The sequence below is a fragment of the Hippopotamus amphibius genome, chromosome 17, assembly GCF_030028045.1.
Source record: "Hippopotamus amphibius kiboko isolate mHipAmp2 chromosome 17, mHipAmp2.hap2, whole genome shotgun sequence".
Lineage (NCBI taxonomy): Eukaryota > Metazoa > Chordata > Mammalia > Artiodactyla > Hippopotamidae > Hippopotamus > Hippopotamus amphibius.
Window position 1 is genome coordinate 794,637 of NC_080202.1, and position 17,832 is coordinate 812,468.

Here is a 17,832-nt window from a genome sequence, read left to right on the forward strand (position 1 = left end):
GGTACGAGCCCCGGGCTTGGGGTGCAGGGGTCAGTGCAGCTCCCGGGTTAGAACCTGCTTGTGCTGGAGGGCGGGAGTCCTGAGGGGCCGTTCCAAGAGTCGGTGTCTCTGGAGGAAGTCCTCCAGCTGGGCGCCCACCCTGGACGGCAGCCGCGGTGGCAGCACCGACGCCCCCCTGCCGCCGTGGTCGCGCGTGTGGGCCCTCACGCCCCTTCGCACGCGCTGCGGAGCCTGTGTCCCTCACACACCAACGTGCACCCCCGCCGGGCTCCGCGGACCCGGGCGCGCAGCCGGCACGGGGGCCAGGGCGTCGGGCTGCTGCGGCCCCGGGCAGAACGGGTGGCGCGGTGAGGGTGCCTCAGAGGCCGGCCTCACACTGAGAAGCAGCCAGCGCCTCCTGGGCGAGCTGTTCCGCTAACACACGTGTGCACACGCGCACACGTGGTGACACACGGACACAGCCAGGGGCTCCGGTGGGGATTTTCCCTGCGGGCCCCGCGGGGAAGGCCTGCCCAGCGCCCTCGGTGCAGGGACGGGCCTTCCGCTGGAGGCCCCGCTGGCCCCGGCGGGCGAGGCAGCTCGAGCCCTGTGAGCGGCGCCGGCTCTTCTGCCGGAGCCTCGGCCGCCTGCCTGCCTCGGCCTTGCCCTTCTCACCTCTGAGGTGGGGAGACAGACGAGGACGTGGGAAGAGCTGCTTCAGGGACTCGGGGCACACCTGCCCCACGCCCTGCCTGCTGTGAGACAGACAGCCCCCTCGGAAGCCCACGCAGCCTGTAGGTGGGGACCTTCGGGGCCATCTTCTCCAGGGGCCCAGAGAGGGCAAGGGTCTTGCCCAAGGTCACACAGCAAGTCCACGGCACAGCTGACCAGACGTACTCCAGAGTTCTCCTGGGGGCCCCGTGTGCATGGGAGGGGGTGTGGAGGGGGAGCGGGTGGGAGGGGGAGGCAGGACTGGGCTTGCACGGTGCCTCCTCTCTCCCCCTCCCCTGCTCCCTTCTCTCCCTCGCACGGGTTTGTTTGGAGAATGACTCACAGGAATGCAGCAGAGTCCTGATGGATGAGGAGGCGGGGCGCAGCGCCCGGAAAACCTCTCCAGGGTGGGAGGCGGACCGAGCTGTGGGGCTGGGAGGATGGTGGTCCCCGGAGCCCTGCGTGCAGGTGGGGAGACGGAGGCCCTGGGAGAGCGCCGGGCGCTGCCCACCGTGGAGCCCACGCCCACGCACATCCACATCCACACACGCACGCACGTGCCGGGGCCCAACTGCAGCAGCACATCCGGGCTCCGCACCCGCCCCCCAGCCTGGACCTGACCCTCCGCACACCCCCCCCCACCACACGGGCCGTCCCGGGTCTTCCCTCTCTGTGCCTGCTGTGCTGGCACCCAGTAGGTGGTTGGCACGTGGGCGCTGAGCGGGGCCCCGGCCGCAGCCTTCTACACGGCACCAGGGGGTGGAGCCGTTGGGCGGAGGCTGTTCCCTTGGCCCTTTAACGAGACTGTCTGCCTCCTCTGGGCCCTGCTGTGTGCTGGGCGCAGCCAGGGCCTGGGGAGGCCCGGAGGGAGAGGAGAGCCCCTTAGGAGGTGTGGGGCCACAGTGAGGGCGGGCCCCCGGCGCAGCAGTGGCCAGGGTGGTAGGAGCCGGGGGGCCGGGGAGGGGCCAGGCTGCGGCCCCGGGCCGGCGGGGTCAGCTGCGCTGTCGCGGGAGCCTCAGCGCCTGCACATCCTGCGGACCCTGGTGTCTGTGGCAGTGCGACGAGGATGACCAGGTGCCCGCCGGCACGGTTCGGGGAGGCGCCGTGTGGGTCACACCACGCGCGCCCGCAGGCAGAGCGGCCACCAGTTCACGACGACTGCTCTGGGGGCGCGTGGGTTCTGCATGTGCCGCTTTACGTGGCTCGTTTTACTGGAACTGCGACTCCATGCTAGGTGCGAGCTGCTGTCTTAGTGGGGAAGGTGGGACAGAAAGAATGTGGAGATGTGTCCTGAGGAAGGAGAACGCATAGCTCCAGGGAGGGTGGTGGGACGCGTTGAGACTAGGAGAAGCGTATTGCAGGTGGGAGGCACGGCTGGGGCAGAGGCCCTGGGGCAGGACCGTGCTTGGTGGAGGCCGGTGTGGCTGGAGCGGCGGGAGCCGGGAGAGGGTGGAAAGGTGAGGCAGCAGAGGTCTGGCTGCCGGGACTGTGGGCCGCGCTGTGCGTGTGGTTGTCACTGGTGGGAGGTGGGAGCCGTGGAGGGTTCTGAGGGCGGGCGGGACGTGACCTGACTGGGGTTTCAGCAGGCTCCCTCGGCTGCCGGAGGGCTGGAGGGGGCCGGGGTGAGCCCGGGGAGGCCAGGGACGGCCGCTGCCCTGGCGCCCGACGACCGAGAGCCGATGAGCCGTGGGTGGGGGCTGTGGTGTGGGGGAGACGGGTGGCGGCTCACGGGTCCTGGTTTCTTTCTGATGAAAACATTCTGGAAGTGGTGGTGGTTGCACAACTTCTGTGCATACACCGAAGACTGCTTTAAAAGGGTGAATGTTACAGGATGTCAATTGTATCTAAAACTTTAAAAAATTTAGAGCAGACAAGGATTTCTAACCAAAACTGATAAATGTCGAGAAGACTGGAAGGACGTATTCGTGGTAACAGTCCCAGAACTTGGGGGACCCTGGCTTTTTTCCTTTTCTCCTCTTGTATACTTTCCAACTTCAAAAATTAAAAGTAGGAATTTCTCTCAAAACGTTAAGTGCTTTGTGATGGGGGGTGGGAATCGACGGCAGGCCCGGGCCCCTCTCTCCGGCCTGTTCACTGCGGTCTGTGGGTCTGCGGGCTTTCACGTGGCCGCTCGGGCCCCCGGCTCTGACCTTCTGGAATTCCATGCCTGCTCACGTGGCCTTGGTCAAGTCACAGGACCAGAGATCTCGGAGGCCCTCCTCTGGCCGGGGTCCGAGCTGCCTGCGTGGCACCCCCACCTGGGGAGCCCCGTGGTCTGCTTGCACGCCGCCAGCCACGGGCCGCTCACCCCCTCCCCGGGCGGCGGGCTCATTCCATTCCTGGGCAGCCCTGCCTGGGAGCGAGCACGTCCTTATATGGAGGCGAAAGCTGTCTTCCTGTTGCTTCTACTCCTCAGCTGCCTCTCTGAGCCCCGGTTCCTGGGCGTGTGGCACGGGGCTGCCGGGCCGCTGTGGAGGGCACTGGTGGTGCGTAGCCCGGCACGGCGTTGCTGGCCGTGCGGCCCTGGGACAAAGTGGGGGTGGGCCCCTGCCCCGGCAGCACAGCGGAGCACAGTGTCCACACACAAGGGTCAGACCGTCGCCGTGAAAGTGGAATGTGACACTCATCCCAGAGGCTGAAAAGTCAGCTCTCTCGTCGACCAGGGACAAAGCAGGCAGATACCAAATGACTTCCGTGTGCTAATTTCCATCCATCAACACAACCTGGGCCCCGCTGTTCACCCCTTTTAAAGGTGAAAACACTGAGGCTGAGAAATGCCATGGGAAGTGGCTGGGTGAGTCTCTCGCCACAGGTCCTGGGAGTGTGTGGACCGTGTAGGAAGCTGACCAGCGATTGGCCTCCCCGCCGAAGTGCAGGGGGCAGCTGGAAACGCTGCTGGCTGTGGCCGGTCAGACTTGGCTCTCTGCCCCGTCAGCTTGTCCAGTGAAGGGTCCTCACGTCGGCTTTGGTCCTGGGTTGGGGAGCCGTCTCCTGGCCGCAGACTGTGAGCTTTTTGCCAAGTTGAGGGAGAGAGGCGTTACAGCCTAGAAGTCTGCGGTCCAGCCCGTGTCCTCCCTGCCACTGCCACGCGCGCGCGGGAGCACAAGCGTTGTCCCTCTTCCCAGCTGCGGAAACCGAGCCCAGAGAGGGTGTGGAGCTGCCCAGGGACACACAGCTGGGAGGCGACCGAGCTGGGCTTGCTCTGGGGGCAGGCGGGGGTGCCTTTCCTGTTTCAGGGCGTGTGGGAGGCGGGTGACCTCAAATCCCAGTTACTCCCCTGGAGAGCCCAGCAGGGCGTCTGAAGCCAGGGCCGGACCCCTCCCCTCCACACGTGTGCCGGGGTCGGTGCGGTGGTCCAGGCTGGACCGGACGTGCCCCAGGCCTGTGCCCCACTCTTCTGCTCCCCCAGCCCCAGTCTTCACGTCTCTAAGATGGGCTGAGGACACCTACCTCAAAGGCGGCTGGGACGGTTCCACCTGGAGCGCTTGGCGGAGTGGGTGCCACCTCTGCCCACCGGGCCGGCCCCACCCGCCCGCTTCCGCGGGGAATTTGGGATGAAGCCGAACCAGGAGGAGGAGCAAGACCTGTAATCTCCTCCCCTTCCCCCTCCCCCTCCTCCCCCTCCCTGACACACTCACGCTCACACTCACGCAGCTCCACAAACACCATCCCACCCCGTCCTTTCTGACCAGCAGTCTCTCCTCAGCCTTCCAGAGCCCATCTCTGCAGATCCAGGCGGCCCCGAGTTCAGGTTTCCCACGGGAACATCCCCAGGATTCACCTGCCCCGGGAGTAGTGGGCCCGGGGCCTGGCGGGACAAGGTCGGGAGACGCGGGGGTCCCCGGGTGCCTAGGGCCGGGGGCTGTGGACCTAGAGAGCCACCCAGTCGAGGGAGGGCAGAGGCCCCAGGAGCTCTGAGCTGAGCTGGGAAGGGGCTGGAGGGGTCACGTGAGCCACTGTCGGGGACAGTGACACAGAGGTGGGTGCGGGTGGCGCTGTCACAGAAAGGAGACTCCACGTGTCCTCACTCTGTGTGCCCCGCGCATGCATACACGCCCCGTGTGCATCTCCTCGCCTGCATGTGTGGGCACGCGTGTGTCTGCTCAGGGGTGTGTGCGCGTCCTGACCGCCTGGATCTGCTGTGTGCAGTGGGGGCCTGGGGGGTGGCGCCGGCAGCGCCTTCCCGCGGGCTGGGCTCCCTCCCGGGCGGGCAGAGGAAGCCGCTGGGGCCCCAAGAGGGGCCGTGAGGAAGTGGGGGGCTGTCTGTGGTCGCTCGGGGAGCCCCCTGGGCCTGGGCCAGAGGGGCTGCGCGGCCCAGCGAGAAGGGGCGGGGGGCAGGGGCGTTCTGTGAGCACACGCCATGCGCTAGGGCTTGCGTGTGTCTTGCGTGTCCGTTTGCCTGTGTCGGGGGCTGTGCCCGGGCCCGGCCGTGTGCGCGTGTAGCCTCCCCGGGTCACGCAGGCCCGTGGCCTCTGTGTGCGCCACGCGGGCTCCATGGTGCTTCTTCCCTGCGCTGGTGCGTGGCCCCGAACGGGGCCTCCTCCCTCCTTCCCACGTGGTCCCTAGAGGCGTGTATCCACAGGACAGCCACCACCGGAGTTCAGGCGGGGGCTGGGGTCCGAGGTCCGTCTGCGGCAGAGGAAGGGGGTCGGTCTGTGGCCGGGTTGGGCCGGGGTGCTGGCACGCTGCCGGGGGTCAAGGGTCCGCCGCAGGTTTGTCTGTGTGGGTGCAGAGGACCGGTTAGGCCTCCGCCACGCTGCTGCCCCTGGCCCCCGGGTGGGCCCTGCCAGGCGCCAGGCAGGCATGTGGCTGCCGGGAACGGCTCCCAGGGCCCGGTCAGGATCCCGGCCAGGCCGGACGCGCCCGGAGTGGGTGGCCCTGGTCACGGCCAGGAACCAAGGGGTGCCTCCGCTCCAGGACCTTTCCAGAAAAGGCAGCGTGGGAGAGGCTCTGGGAGACCAACCCCTGCCCGCCCTCTCCTCCAGGCGCCCTCTGCCCTCCGCCCTCCACTCTGCTCCCACCTCTCACCTTCCTTGCTGCCTGACCCCGGCTCTCTGTCCTTCACCCGCACTTCCTGTCTGTCTGTCTGTCTTCCCTCTTCTTTTCCCACACGGATCCCCGCCCGCAGCCCCCAGCCACCGCCCTCGGAATCCAGGGCCTCGCGGTCCCCAAGCTCGGGGACAGGGTCCAGCATCTTCGGCTGTGCTGGGGACGCTGAGGGAGGAGGGGGACGGGGGAGCAGCACTGGCCTGGATCCCCCAGCAGGTGGAGGCTCAGGGGCTACTGGCAGGGTGTGTGTGAGAGACAGAGGAGGTTAGGGACCTCCAGGCCTGCTCCCACACCCAAGGAAGAGGGTCCCCTAGCAGGTGGGTCTGCCCTGTCTGAGTCTGAAGCTACATGACCTCATGCGGTGGCCTCCCACAGCCTTGAAAGGAGGGATGGACAGACAGATGGCAGAGAAAGCCACAGACAGCAGAGATCAAAGGTCGTATATATCAAAGGCAGGGGGAGAAAGAGCTGGCCTTGGCCTGACGTTTCGCAGGCGCTGGTGCGCAGACCCCAGCCCAGCCAGCCCCCAGGGCAGCAGGCCAGCCCCGCGCAGGAGCGCTGGGCGCCAAGCAGCCCTGGCCCTGCCCTGACTCTGGCAGAAGCTGAATGGGGAGAGCCCAGACCTTCCTGCACCCTCTCCTGCCGGCCCTGGGATGGGGGGAGATGAACAGACGGAACGTGTGTCCAGACTTCAGGGAACTTGGATGTTGATAACCCTGAACCCCCTCCCCCGCCGCCCGCTAAAACATCAAGGTCTTCGCCCTGAGTCCACACCGTGGCCCAGCTCTCAGGAAGTGCCGGCCATGGGAGGGTCTGGGGGAGGATGAGGAGCTGGGCTGGCGCTGTTCTCTGACCACACTGGCCCACGAGGGCAGGCTGTGGGTCTGCCTTGTTCTCTGCTGTCTTCCGGCGCCCTGACCATGCCCGGCTCTCGGTGGGCGCTCCGGAAGCCGTCAGCCACAGAGCGATCCATGGGGCGGGCTCGCCTGCGGGCCTGCAAAGGCGACAGGAGCCGCGGGGAGGGAGGCACACGGGCCGCGGCTGCTGACCTGGATCTGCAGGCTCATAAAAAGGGGAAACTGAGGCTCGGGGAGGACGTGACTTAGCAGGTCCCTGGAGCTGACCCTGGCAGGCACGGCTCCTGACACATCCGCGAACAGTGGCGCCGTCTAAGCCGACGGATGGGCGTCAAGGTCACTGACCTTTCACAGGGGCAGGAGGACTGCCTTCCTACCGGGGGACCACGGCTGCCCACAGTGGCTAAGCCTGCCGGCCCCGTCCCCAAGGTAACCCTAGAATCCTAGAATCGGACGCGCTCGCAGCTCTCCCGGGTCCTCGCCCCGGCCAGGCCGCCTCCCTGGTCTCCCCGGGCCTCCCCAGCTGCAGACACCTCCTTCTGCGTCCGTGAGAGCCTCAGGCCTTACAGACGTGCACAGGGGCCTGCAGGTGGCTCCTGTCACGTCTGCGTCCCCGTCTCCTCCCACGTGCCCCATCACGCCTCCACTCCAGCCGCCGCGCTCCGGGCCTCCGCCCTGCGCTGTCCCCTCTGTGCGCTCTGCCCCGGGAAGCTGCCTGCCGCACTGCCTTGTCTTCAGGTCTGTCCTCACCTGTTTCAGCTGCCAGTTCCCTGGACATCAGTGGGAACACCCCCCCCCATCCATGCTCCCAGCCCCCCACCCGGCTTTATTTATTTCTCACAGCACACTTCATCTAGGTGTCACGGACGACGGAACCCACTCACGCGTGCGGTTTCTTGACTGTGTCCTGACGAGGAAGAAGGGGAGCTTTGTCTTGTTCCTTACTCTGAATCCTCACATGTAGATGGTCCGGGAACATAGTAGGTGCTCAGTAAACATTGGCCAAGCAGTTGGGTGACGGTGGGCCAGTCAGCCGTCTGGACCTCAGGGACCCCGTCTCAGAGATGGGGAGGGTGGCCGAACTGAGGGAAAGCTGGACACTTGAAATTGCTGGTGCGCCTCTGACCCTGGGCCCGCGCCCCTGCGGGCCAGCTGGCTGGTGCTGCGTCCTCTCCTCTGCGAGCCGCAGGCCAGAGGCCAGGAGGCCTGGGGGTCACCAGACAAGGACTGAGCTTGAACGAGACTTCCGGGTCTCGGAATCACCCGCCTGGCCGGGCGGCTGGCCCGTGTCCCTCGTCTCCGCCTCTTGTGCCCCCGGCTCACCCCTTCCCTGGTGGCCTGTCCGTGAGCCCAACATCTGGCAGCCCCGCTGACTGTGTTGCCTCCCTGGGGTCCCCTCCTCGGCCCGTTTATTATTTCACCCTGATGGCATTTGGACACGGGCTTTGCAGGAAGGCAGCTATTCAGACAGTGCCGGGCAGCGAGGGGCCGCCGGTCCTGGCCCGGGCTCTCTGGCCACAGCCATGCCTCCCCAGGAAGCATCGGGCCTTTGAGACTGTAAACACCCACCCTGGCCCACGGGACCCTCCCGCCAGCCAAGCAAGGGGATCCCCTCTCCCTGCCGAGCCTGGAGCAGGACTCACATGGTGGGTGGTGGACTCAGACCCCTGGCTGGAGCAGGGAACCGGCCAGCCAGGCAGTCTCCCCTCTGTGTGGACGGAAGACCCGCCATGTCTGGGCGCAGCCGCCGCGACCCCACGGATCCTGCCAGGAGGGGCTGATGGAACAGGCAAGGGGTTGGGGGCCGAGCAGACCTGTCTGAACCTTGATGCTGTCCCTTCATTTATTCCTTTGCCAAGTGCATACTGAGTGCCTGCTCTGGGCTGGCACTGAGCCAGGCTCTGGCAACTTACAGTCAGCAGGTTGGGGGGGTGGTCAGCTTGTCCTGCTGTGTGTTCTTGACAAGTCCTCTGATGGCTCTGAGCCGGCTTCTCTCAGAGGTGGGCAGATTGCTGCCGTGTGGGGCTGTCCTCACTGCCTTTCGTGACAACAGTGGTGGAAGGGCCCCCCCGGGCAGGGGGCCTCTGTCCGCTTTGGCAGGTGTGAATCTGGACCCTTGGCCGCGCTGAGAAAGGGCTCTGCTCTCCTGTGGGATAAGCCATGTCTCCACTGTCTCATTCCTCCAGACCCTTAGGACACGTGCTTGGAATCCAGAATCCACGAAGGGCCCTCGAGTGACCTTGGATGAGTCCTACCACCTGTCCTTGACCCAGTGCTCTCCATCACCTTCCCTTGTTCTCCAGAGGGGCCCTGGGTTCGATGAAGAGAAAGCCCTGGGTCGGGGCGGGCTCACTCAGTCACCGAATCCTTATGGAATGTGTGCCAGGCACCGTGCCAGGCACCATTCCAGGCACAGAGGAGCACACAGACAAAAATGCCTGCAAAACACACGCCAGTGACCTGTATGGCACGACAGAAGGTGGGAAGGACCGTTCACGGCAGAAGGACCAGCAAGTGCAAAAGCCCTGAGGCGGGCGTGTGCCTGGTGAATTCAAGGAGCAGCAAGGAGACAGTGCTGCGGGGTGAGGCGAGCTGAGCTCTAGCCGCTGAGGACGTTTTCTTCTGGAACCAGGAAGGGGAGGGCACCTGTGCCTGCCCCCCGGGGGAAGGGGGCGTCCACTACCATCCTCACTCTCTCACTGGCCACCTGGCCCTTGGGGGGCTGCCTGGAGGAGGTGGCTAGGTCAGGGCGTGACAGGGACGGTCTGAGGCTGGGTCAGGGGTCTCAGCAGGGATTGGGACTTTTTGTCTCACGGTGCACACAGTGGGTCTCTCCTGGCTTGCCGAGCGGCCTCAGGACTGAGTGGCCCTGGTTCCCGGGCCATACAATTGAGGATGGAGACTGCATTTCAGAGGTGGGGGGGGGGCTGGAGCCCAGTGAGGAGCCGGGCTGTTCAGGACCTGCAGCAGGATTGGGTGCCGCCAGCTGGCGTCTCTGTTCTTGCTGCGTCCTTAGCAGGTGAGCCTGGGGTCAGCCCGGAGGGCCCATTTCTGGGAGAGAGAGGCCTGCTCTCTGCCCCAGGCGGCCACACTCAGGGCTAGGCAGGCTGCAAGATGTTCCAGGCCAGTGGTGCCCGCACCTGGCTGTGAGATGCTGATTCCTGGGCACAGGGAACAGCCTATGGCAGGGGCTCTGGGCACTTGGGTTGATGAGGTCTGGGCTAGAGCCCAGGAACCTGTTTTTTTCATGCCCAGTTGACACCCTACAAATGGCAGGTTTGGGAGTGACTGTTGTGGCCACTGGCCCCCTGTGCCACCAGGCCCTGGAGGCAGAGCAACCTTTCATAAGCCCCTCCTCGCACCCCCCCCCCCCCCCCCGGGAGGCCGGCCGAGGAGGCGCTCCAGCAGTGGGGTGATGTGCTACTGGCCACTGGCCTGCAAGGAGTCACCAGGTCTCAAGGGAGGCCAGGCAGGGTGGGTGTAGGATGTATGAAGCCCTCAGTGGGGGCTCAGCAGGCGGGGCCAGGGATCGGGCCGTCACTGAAGAGCAAAGCCCGAGTGTGACGGAGGTCGTGGCGTGCGCTCCCCCCCTCTGCCAGGCAGACACGGCCTGGGGGGAGGCGAGGTAGGGGCCGAGGAGAGTGGCACGGACAGACTGGCGAGCAGGAGAAAGTGGAGAGAGCCAGCTCTGACGTCAGTGTGATCCCTGGCGCGATAATCGGGTGGACGGACGATAGGCCGGACACGTGTTTGGGTAGAAGGTGGGTGGATGCAGAGGACGGATGAATGAATGAATGGCTGCGTGGGCGGCGCGCCGCCGGGCGAGGGGCGGGCCGCGGAGCGCTCAATCACAGCCCCGGGGCGCGGCGCCCGCCGGCTACGCTCCCCCTCCCCCTACCCGACCTTGGCCCCGCCCGGGGCGCGTAATTCTGCGTCCCTGGGGCTCTGGGGCGGCTCCGGCGGCGGCCCGGGGACTGGGACGAGGAGGGGCCGCCCCTTGGCCGCGGGGGAACCGGAGGTACGGTCCCGCCTCGCGGCCCCGGCCCCGCTCTTCTTTGTCTCGGGCTGGTCCTACGCCGTCTCCGGACCGCGACCCGCCCCTGCGCGCAGCCCTCGCCGCGCGCTTTTGGGGTGCTCCCGGATCTCCGAACCTCGGTCCCCGCTGCCCCCAGCCCGTAGGCGTCTCCCCGGCCCGGTAGGGTCCTCCAAACCCGGTGCCTCTAGGACCGCGGGGCTGGCCAGTGCCAGGATCTCCAAGCTGCGTCTCTGGTGCGGGGTGGGGGGAGGGAGGGCGCGGGATGCGGGCCCCCGGGTCTCCGCCTTCTCTCGTCCGTCACCACTCGTCGCGCTGCGCCCCGACCCCAGCGCGGCCTCTTCGTGCTTCAAGCGTCTTCTGCGGCGGTGCGGTCCCCGACGCCACGCGGACACCCCCCCGCCCCCCCCCCCCCAGGCCTCGGCCTCGCACGCAGAACACTGCCCCGCCAGCCCCACACAAGATCGCCTTGCCGGCGCACCCCAGCCCTGCACGGACCCACTGCCTCTACAACCGGAGCCCCACGCAAACAGGCCCCTACGGAGACACGACACCCCTGAGACACACTCGGGCCCACGCAGACAACCCCACGCGCGCACAACCTCACGCAGACACGGCCCACACAGGCGCAGTCCCGCAACCCCCGATAAACAATCGCACACAACGCCACGCAGGCACCGCATCACTCCGTCCCCCCCGAGACCCAGAAGCAGATTCACAAGCTCGCAGCAGGCCCCCCAAGCCCCGTGACGTTCACACGGAGGACAGACCAGAAATACACAGCCACACTGACACATGTACACACGGACCCAAGCGCGCAGCCAGGAGCTCCTCCACGGGCTCGTAAGTCACCGGGAAAATATTACAGCCTTCCCTCCCTCCCCTTCCAGCTCAGGCGCGCGCGCAGGCGCGCGCACGAAGACACTCACTCCCCCCTCCCCGGTCCCGGAGCGCCTCGGGGCCTCCTAGCCGGTGACCCCGAGCCCCCGCGGGCAGAGCCGCGGGAGCGTCTCCCCGGCGCCCCCTCCTCCCGCACCCTTCACCAGCTCCCACTCCGCCCCCGCCTCCTCCCTCCCTGCCTCCTCCCCTCCCCCGCGTCTGGGGCGCGGGCTGCGCGCAGCCAAGCCCCCTCGTCGCGCGCCCCTCCCCGCGCGCGCCCCGCGCCCGCATCGCGCTCGCCGAGTGGATGCGGCCACGGGCCGGCCTCTGCCTCCCGTCTCCCGCCGGCCCGTGAATAATGGCTACTGAGGGCGCTCGCAGGGGCGGCTGAGAAGGAAACGCGGGGCGCGAGAGGCGCGGCGCGCGCGGCAGCGCGAGGGAGAAAGGAGCGAGAGCCGGGCCGCCGCGAGCGGCGGGCGGAGAGAAAGGAACCGTGCGAGCGCTCACATTTTTTTCTCCCAAGGATCTCGTCCGGCCGCCGCGTTCTGGAAGAGCCGAGGGGAGAGCGCGCGCGAGCGGAGGAGGAGCAGAGGCGGCGCGGGGCAGGGAGGCGGCGAGCCGCGCGGCGCCGGCGCCCGGGAGACCCAGGAGGAGCCCGCAGGTATTGTTGGCGGCGCAGCTTTGTGTCTTCGGGGGGCCGACCCAGGCGCGCGGGCTCCCGGGGCTGCCGGCGGGGCTCGGCGCCCGCCCCCGGCACCCCCACCCCCGCCGCGCCGCGGTCCGGGCTGGAGTTGCAGATCTGCCCGTCTGGGGTTCTCCACACGGGTTGAGGGAATCGGTCTCGGCAGGAATGTCTTTCTTTTCGGCCGCAGGTTGGCTGTGCTGGGGATCCCCCCTCCCCGTTTTCCAGCGCACACGGGCGCGGGGTCTTGGCGACAGTGGCACTGGCCGCGGGCTGGGGGCCGAGGTGGCGGGGCCGGTGGTCGCGGACTGGAGGGGAGGGCGCGGGGGAGGAAGGAGTTTGCCCAAGTTCGCGGTCCGCGCCCCGGGGCTGGTCAGGCGGGGAGGGCCGTCTGCGCGCCGCGTGCTGCCCCGGGCCGCCGGTGGGAAACTTCCCGGGAGCGCGGCCTCCCGGGGGCCTCGCCGCCCCCGGCGCCTGGGGCGCTTCCTCCGGCCGCCGCGGCCCCTCCTCGCCGCCCGCGAGCGCCCAGGTCGCGGTCTCCCCGCCCCCGCCATCCTCTTCCTCCGGCGGCTTCCGGAGCGGGACGGAGCGGGAGGAGCGGCTGCAGGCCCTTCCCCTGCAGACCCCCCCCCCCCCCCCGCCACGGGCCGCCCCGCGCCCCCGCCCCGCGCGCGCCCCGGCGGCCGGGCTGACAATGAGACCTCGCGCCCGTGCGGGGGCGGGGGCCGCTGACCCCCGCGGGGCGGGGGAGGGGCTTGTTTGGGTTTGAGGCGTCGGCGTCGGGGGGCCGGGCGGGGCGGGGGGCGCGGCGGAGGCCCGAGGCGTGGGGTCGCGGCCCGGGTCGTGGGCGCCTGCCTCTCTCGGGCTCGCCGATTGGCTGGGGACTCCGGGCTCGTCGAGGCCCCCCCCCCCCCAGCCGCCTCCCCTCCGGTACAGTGCGGGCTTCAGAGGTGATCCCGAGGGTGGCGTGTGTGTCCCCCCCCCAGTGCTCGCCTCCTGCCATCCCAGCAGACGCTGCTCCCGGACCCGGAGATCCGGACCCCCGCCCGTCCCTGGGGCGGGGGAGGGGAGGAGGGGCGGGAAGGGCGCCTCTCCCGCCGGGCCCTGCGGAGGGGGTCCAGCCCCGAGCATTGCGGGGGGCCGCGGGGGCCGAGGCGCGTCCGCGCTCGCTGCTTGGGGGGAAGGGCCGGGTGGAAGGGGTCAAGGCTGCTTGGAAGGGGGGTGGGGGTGGAGGCGAGGCCGCGGAGACCTGCCTCCGCGGGGGAGGGGTTCCCGGGGGAGGCGGGAAGCTGTCGTGGGCCTCGGTCCGGGTGTGGGAAGAGTTAATGCCCCCGCCCCCGGAAGCCTGGCAGCCCCCACCCGGCAGCCCGCAGTGTGGACCCTTTGCTCCCACCTGCCGGGGTGGGGCCTTGTCAGGGCCCCGGGGGCGGTGGGGGGAGGTGGGGATGCGGCGGGGATCGGAGCCCTGAGCAGACACCGAGGCGCAGCGGTTCCGGGCCAGAGCCCGTGGCCTTGGCGGGGGGTGGGCGCTTTTCCCGCGCCCCTCGCCTGGGAGGAAGGCAGGACCCAGCTCTCAGAGGGGCTCCGGGGGTGGTTCCTGGGGGGCGTCTGCCCTCCCCCACTGGTTTCCCTTTCCCGCAGGTGGGAGCCCAGCCTGGCCGTGATGGGCACTGGGCTCTGGCTGGACAGACACAGGGCTGAACGAGTCAGTAATGAATGGATGAAGAATGAATGGAAGGGCAGAGTTTCTCAATTGCAGGCATTCAGTCATCGTGGGGTTTTTTCTTTAATGACCTTTTCAACGTATACGTTTTAAAATACTGTTAATAGAAAAGTCTGAAAAATAGAGAAAAATAAAAAAGGTTACCGACGGCCTCGGTGGGCAGTGACAACGTTAATATTTTCATGTCTTTCTCTGCAGTGTTTTCGGCTTGGCGGCTGGTTTGTTTTTAGAGACTTGCCGCCGTTCTCTGTATCAGACGTATGTTCTGCGCTCTTGGTTGGCGCTGACAGGAGCCTTTTCCTGTTTTGTGACCAATTCTTCATGAACACCACGGTCAGGGTCTTCAGCCCTTTCCAGTTGGGTGCGTGCGCCACCATTTACCTAATGGTCCCCTTTGGTCTCGCCTCCTGGACGCCCCTGATGAAGGAGGTGGTGGGTTTATTCTTGCAGAGAGCTTTTTTTGATGTTTGAGATGATTTCCTCAAAATGACGGTGCTCAGGCCTGCGGTGGGGGAAACGGGCGCCTTGCTTTTCCCCTGATAAGTGGGACACTGTTCTTCCTCCCCACAATCTAGAATCTTCTTTCAGAACTGAAAGAGCCTTGGTGATGAATCACCGGCCTGACCTCCCCCCTTGGACAGAGGAGGAAACAGGAGCCCAGAGAGGGAAGTGGGTTCCAAGGTCACACAGCAGTCGCTGGGTCTTGTAGCAGCCAGGAACCGGCTGCTGGTCTGCCTTTTGACTTCTGCACCCGGGAGGAGTCCCTAGAGGTCTTTTAGGCTGACTTTGCCCATTTCACAGATGGGGGCACTGAGACCCCAGGAGAGGAGAAGCACCCAGCTGGCTTGTGGAGCTGCCCGCTGGAGCACCAGGCAGGCTCAGCCCCTCGGTGGCCACGGTATTCATGGCACCTGGGGCCACCCAGGGTCCCAGCCTGCCTGTGGCCAGCCGAGGGTTCCCTGTGGCCCCTCCTCGCGGCTCCCCCTTCCTCCTCGCCATGCCCTTCCCGGGAGGAAAAGCTGGGATCCAAAGCAGGTGCAGAGAGAGGGTGGGACTGCAGGTGTCAGAGGACCCCAGCGGTCACGCCCCTGCCCTGGGCCTCAGTTTACCTGTCCCGAGACCTAGTTCTGGGTCTGCTCGGCAGCTGGGGGCAGGTGTTGGCACAGACAGCTGCCAGGCAGTGGGGAAGGACCAGCAACACCTCACCTGCTCCTTCCGGCTCAGCTTGACCCCAGGAAGCTTCTGGGGAGAGAGGGAGGGTGAGAAGGGGGAGAGAGGGAAGGAGGGGTGGGAGCAGAGGCATGTGGAAAGGAAGAAGGGATTAGGAAGGGGGGGGAGAAAATGGGGAGGGGAAGGACCTGTTTAAAATTAGAAACAAGGAGAGAGGAAGCCCCCACCCGCCAGCCTCACTGGGTACCCAGCGGAGCGGCTGGGAGCAGCGGGGGTCATGGCTCCCGTGGCGGGGGGCGCCGGGGCTGGCTGGAGGCGTGTGGCCCGGAAAGGCTGAGCCTTGGGGGGCACTCGGTCAGGGCGGCGTCAGGGCGCAGTGGAGCAGCCGTGTGGAGGCTCTGGGGGTCAGGAGGAGCCCGAGCAGGTGGGGGGCAGGGAGGCAAGACCTGGTGCCGGCATCTCTGTTCACGGGTCCCCGTGGGGCCGGTGGCAGGGCACCCTCAGGTCAGAGGTCAGGGCCGGGGTGCACATGGGGGGAGGCGGCCGTGGCTCTGACCCGCCCCCCCGGGCAGTCCTCCCAGGCGTGTGGGTATCCAGGCCCTTCTGGGACGTCTCTGGGCTTGGACGCCTTCCCCTGTGCCTGCGTGTGTGTGTGTCTGTGTGTCTGATCCTGTCTGTGTATCCTCGGGGGTCGGTGTGCCTGCCAGCCTGGGTGTGTGTGCCCACGGCTGTGTGCCTCGGGCCCCCGTTTGTACGTTCTTGGGCACGTGTGCGTGTGTGTGGACCTGTGTGTGTCCCTGTGTGTCCACATCTGTGGGTCTCTGCTCCCATCTGTGCATTTCCGGGGGGAGAGTGTGCCCTCGAGCTTGGGCACGTGAGTGTTTATCTGTGTGTGAGCACACACGTTCCTCCTAATGGCCCCAAGAGGGATGCAGGCACCAGGCTTTTGTGCTGCTTTCAAGGTTGCGGCTGGCTGGGTGAAGGCGGGGCGGCCTTCGACTGGGAGGGGTGAGTGGGGGGAGGCAAAAGAAAATCTTAAAAGACCGTCTTCCCTCTGGTCTCCAAGGAGATCAGCCTGTGAAATGATCCGCACGTTAATTAAAAACGATTATATCCTGATTGAGCCGTTCCTGCTCCCATCCCCCAGCCCGGGAGAGGATGGGGCTGAGGCCACAGAGGCAGGATGGGCCGAGGAGGACCCGTCCTCGCAGGGGAGTGGACCTGGGGCGGGGGGGGGGTGGGGGCAGGCGCTGGGGGTAGTGCCCATGACGGGCTTGAGCTTCTCCTTTGAATTTTGAAGACAGTTGCCCCCAGGTGTGTCCTCTGAGGTCCAAGGAACTCCATCCAGGAGGTCGAGGATAGGGGCCGCCCTCCCGTGAGTGTGGGCGTTTGGGCATTTCTGTGCTGTGTCTTTGTACTTGCGTGTGTGTGCCTGTGTGTGTGTCTGGGTGTCGGGGTGACAGCCACCAGGCCCCGTGGATCCCCACTCACGTGCCAGGCACTGGGCCTGTTTGCACAGGATCTGCAAGTAAGCGTTTGTGGTTCCTGTTTCATAGAGAGGTGACTTGCTTGAGGTCACAGAGTCAGAGGTCAGGACCCAGTCCTCTGATCCCAAGGCCCAGACCCCTTTCTAGCTCCCAGCTGCCCCCAGGCTCCCATGACGAGGCATCCTCCCCCTGCAGGACCCCTGGGAAGCTGGGGTGCCCAAGGGCAGGCCTCGTCATCCTCACAGCACGCCTGAGGTTGTTCGGTGCTGAGGTCTGAGCTGCACGGGGTGCAGGGCTGAGATGTCATTCACGTGGGGAGCAGGTGACCCTCCAGCTGCCAAGACCTTTCTGGAAAAGTCTGGGCAGGGTCACCCTCCGCCTGGCCTGGTTGTCTGGCCCCCAGTCAGCCCAGTACGCCCTGCAGTAGTGGAACGGGTAGTCACGGTAATAAGAAGACGGCCCGGAGACCATCAGCCTGCGCCGGAGAATCAGGGGTTGTCGTGGTCTGTAAGTGGGGGGTGCTCGGGCGAACCGGGTCACCAGGCGTTTATGGAGACCTAGCTGTCCAGAATTCTGGTGGCCCGTTGCCCTGCCCCTCCCACCCCGTGCACTTGGCAGTGGCTACGAGCAAGGGCCTTGCACGCTTCCTCCAGGCTCAGTGTCCCCTCTGTGCCGCGGCGAGCATAGGTTTTTCCTGCCCGGACTGTCGGGAAGGTAAAGAAAACCAGGTCAAGTTTGTTCCAGTGCGTGGTCACATCCGGATGCACAGAGAGGCTTGTTGACTGTCCGTGCATCTGTCCAGGGCACCTGTGTGTGGCCACAGCAGGGGCGCTGGGTTTGCTGGCTTCCGGGAGGGAGACGCGCTGTTATTCCTCCAGTGCTTCTGGAAGACAGTCTGGGCTTGAAGTGGCTGCCGTCTCACCTGCAGCTACATTATCAAAGGTCGAGCGTCTGGAAAAAAGGAGGGAGTGTTCCTACTGGAGCAGGTCCCACATTCTTAGGGGGAGCTTGACCGAGGGGAGGATTCTGGGGCCAGAAATGGTGTCGTGAGGAACTAGAGGAGCCGATGGAACCAGAAAGTTCCTCTGTCCGTTCCTGAGGGCAGTGCTGGGGGAGAGAGAGGCAGATCGCGGCTCCTCCCACGAGAAGCCCTTTGCACCGAAGCTGGCAGAGACCCTGCCTGCCCAGGCCTGCAGGGTGTGACCTCCCAGGAGCACCTTGACCCACACGGTATTGGCCGTCTTGCCTTTCCCAGGTCCAGA

General features: G+C 66.5%; 1 protein-coding gene across 5 annotated transcripts in view; it reads left to right on the plus strand.

Moving 5' to 3' along the window:
* The window catches only part of RAI1 (retinoic acid induced 1), a 99,659-nt gene that overhangs the window by 20,515 nt on the left and 61,312 nt on the right, over positions 1 to 17,832 (plus strand). For 2 of the 5 annotated variants that reach the window (XM_057714578.1, XM_057714579.1), the window contains exon 2: positions 12,032 to 12,169. The exons of 2 other annotated variants lie outside the window; for them this stretch is intronic. The gene's annotated coding sequence lies outside the window, so the exon portion shown is untranslated. Of the gene's footprint in view, positions 1 to 12,031; positions 12,170 to 17,832 lie in introns of those variants that run through there. One more of the 5 variants, XM_057714576.1, reaches the window with a different exon arrangement.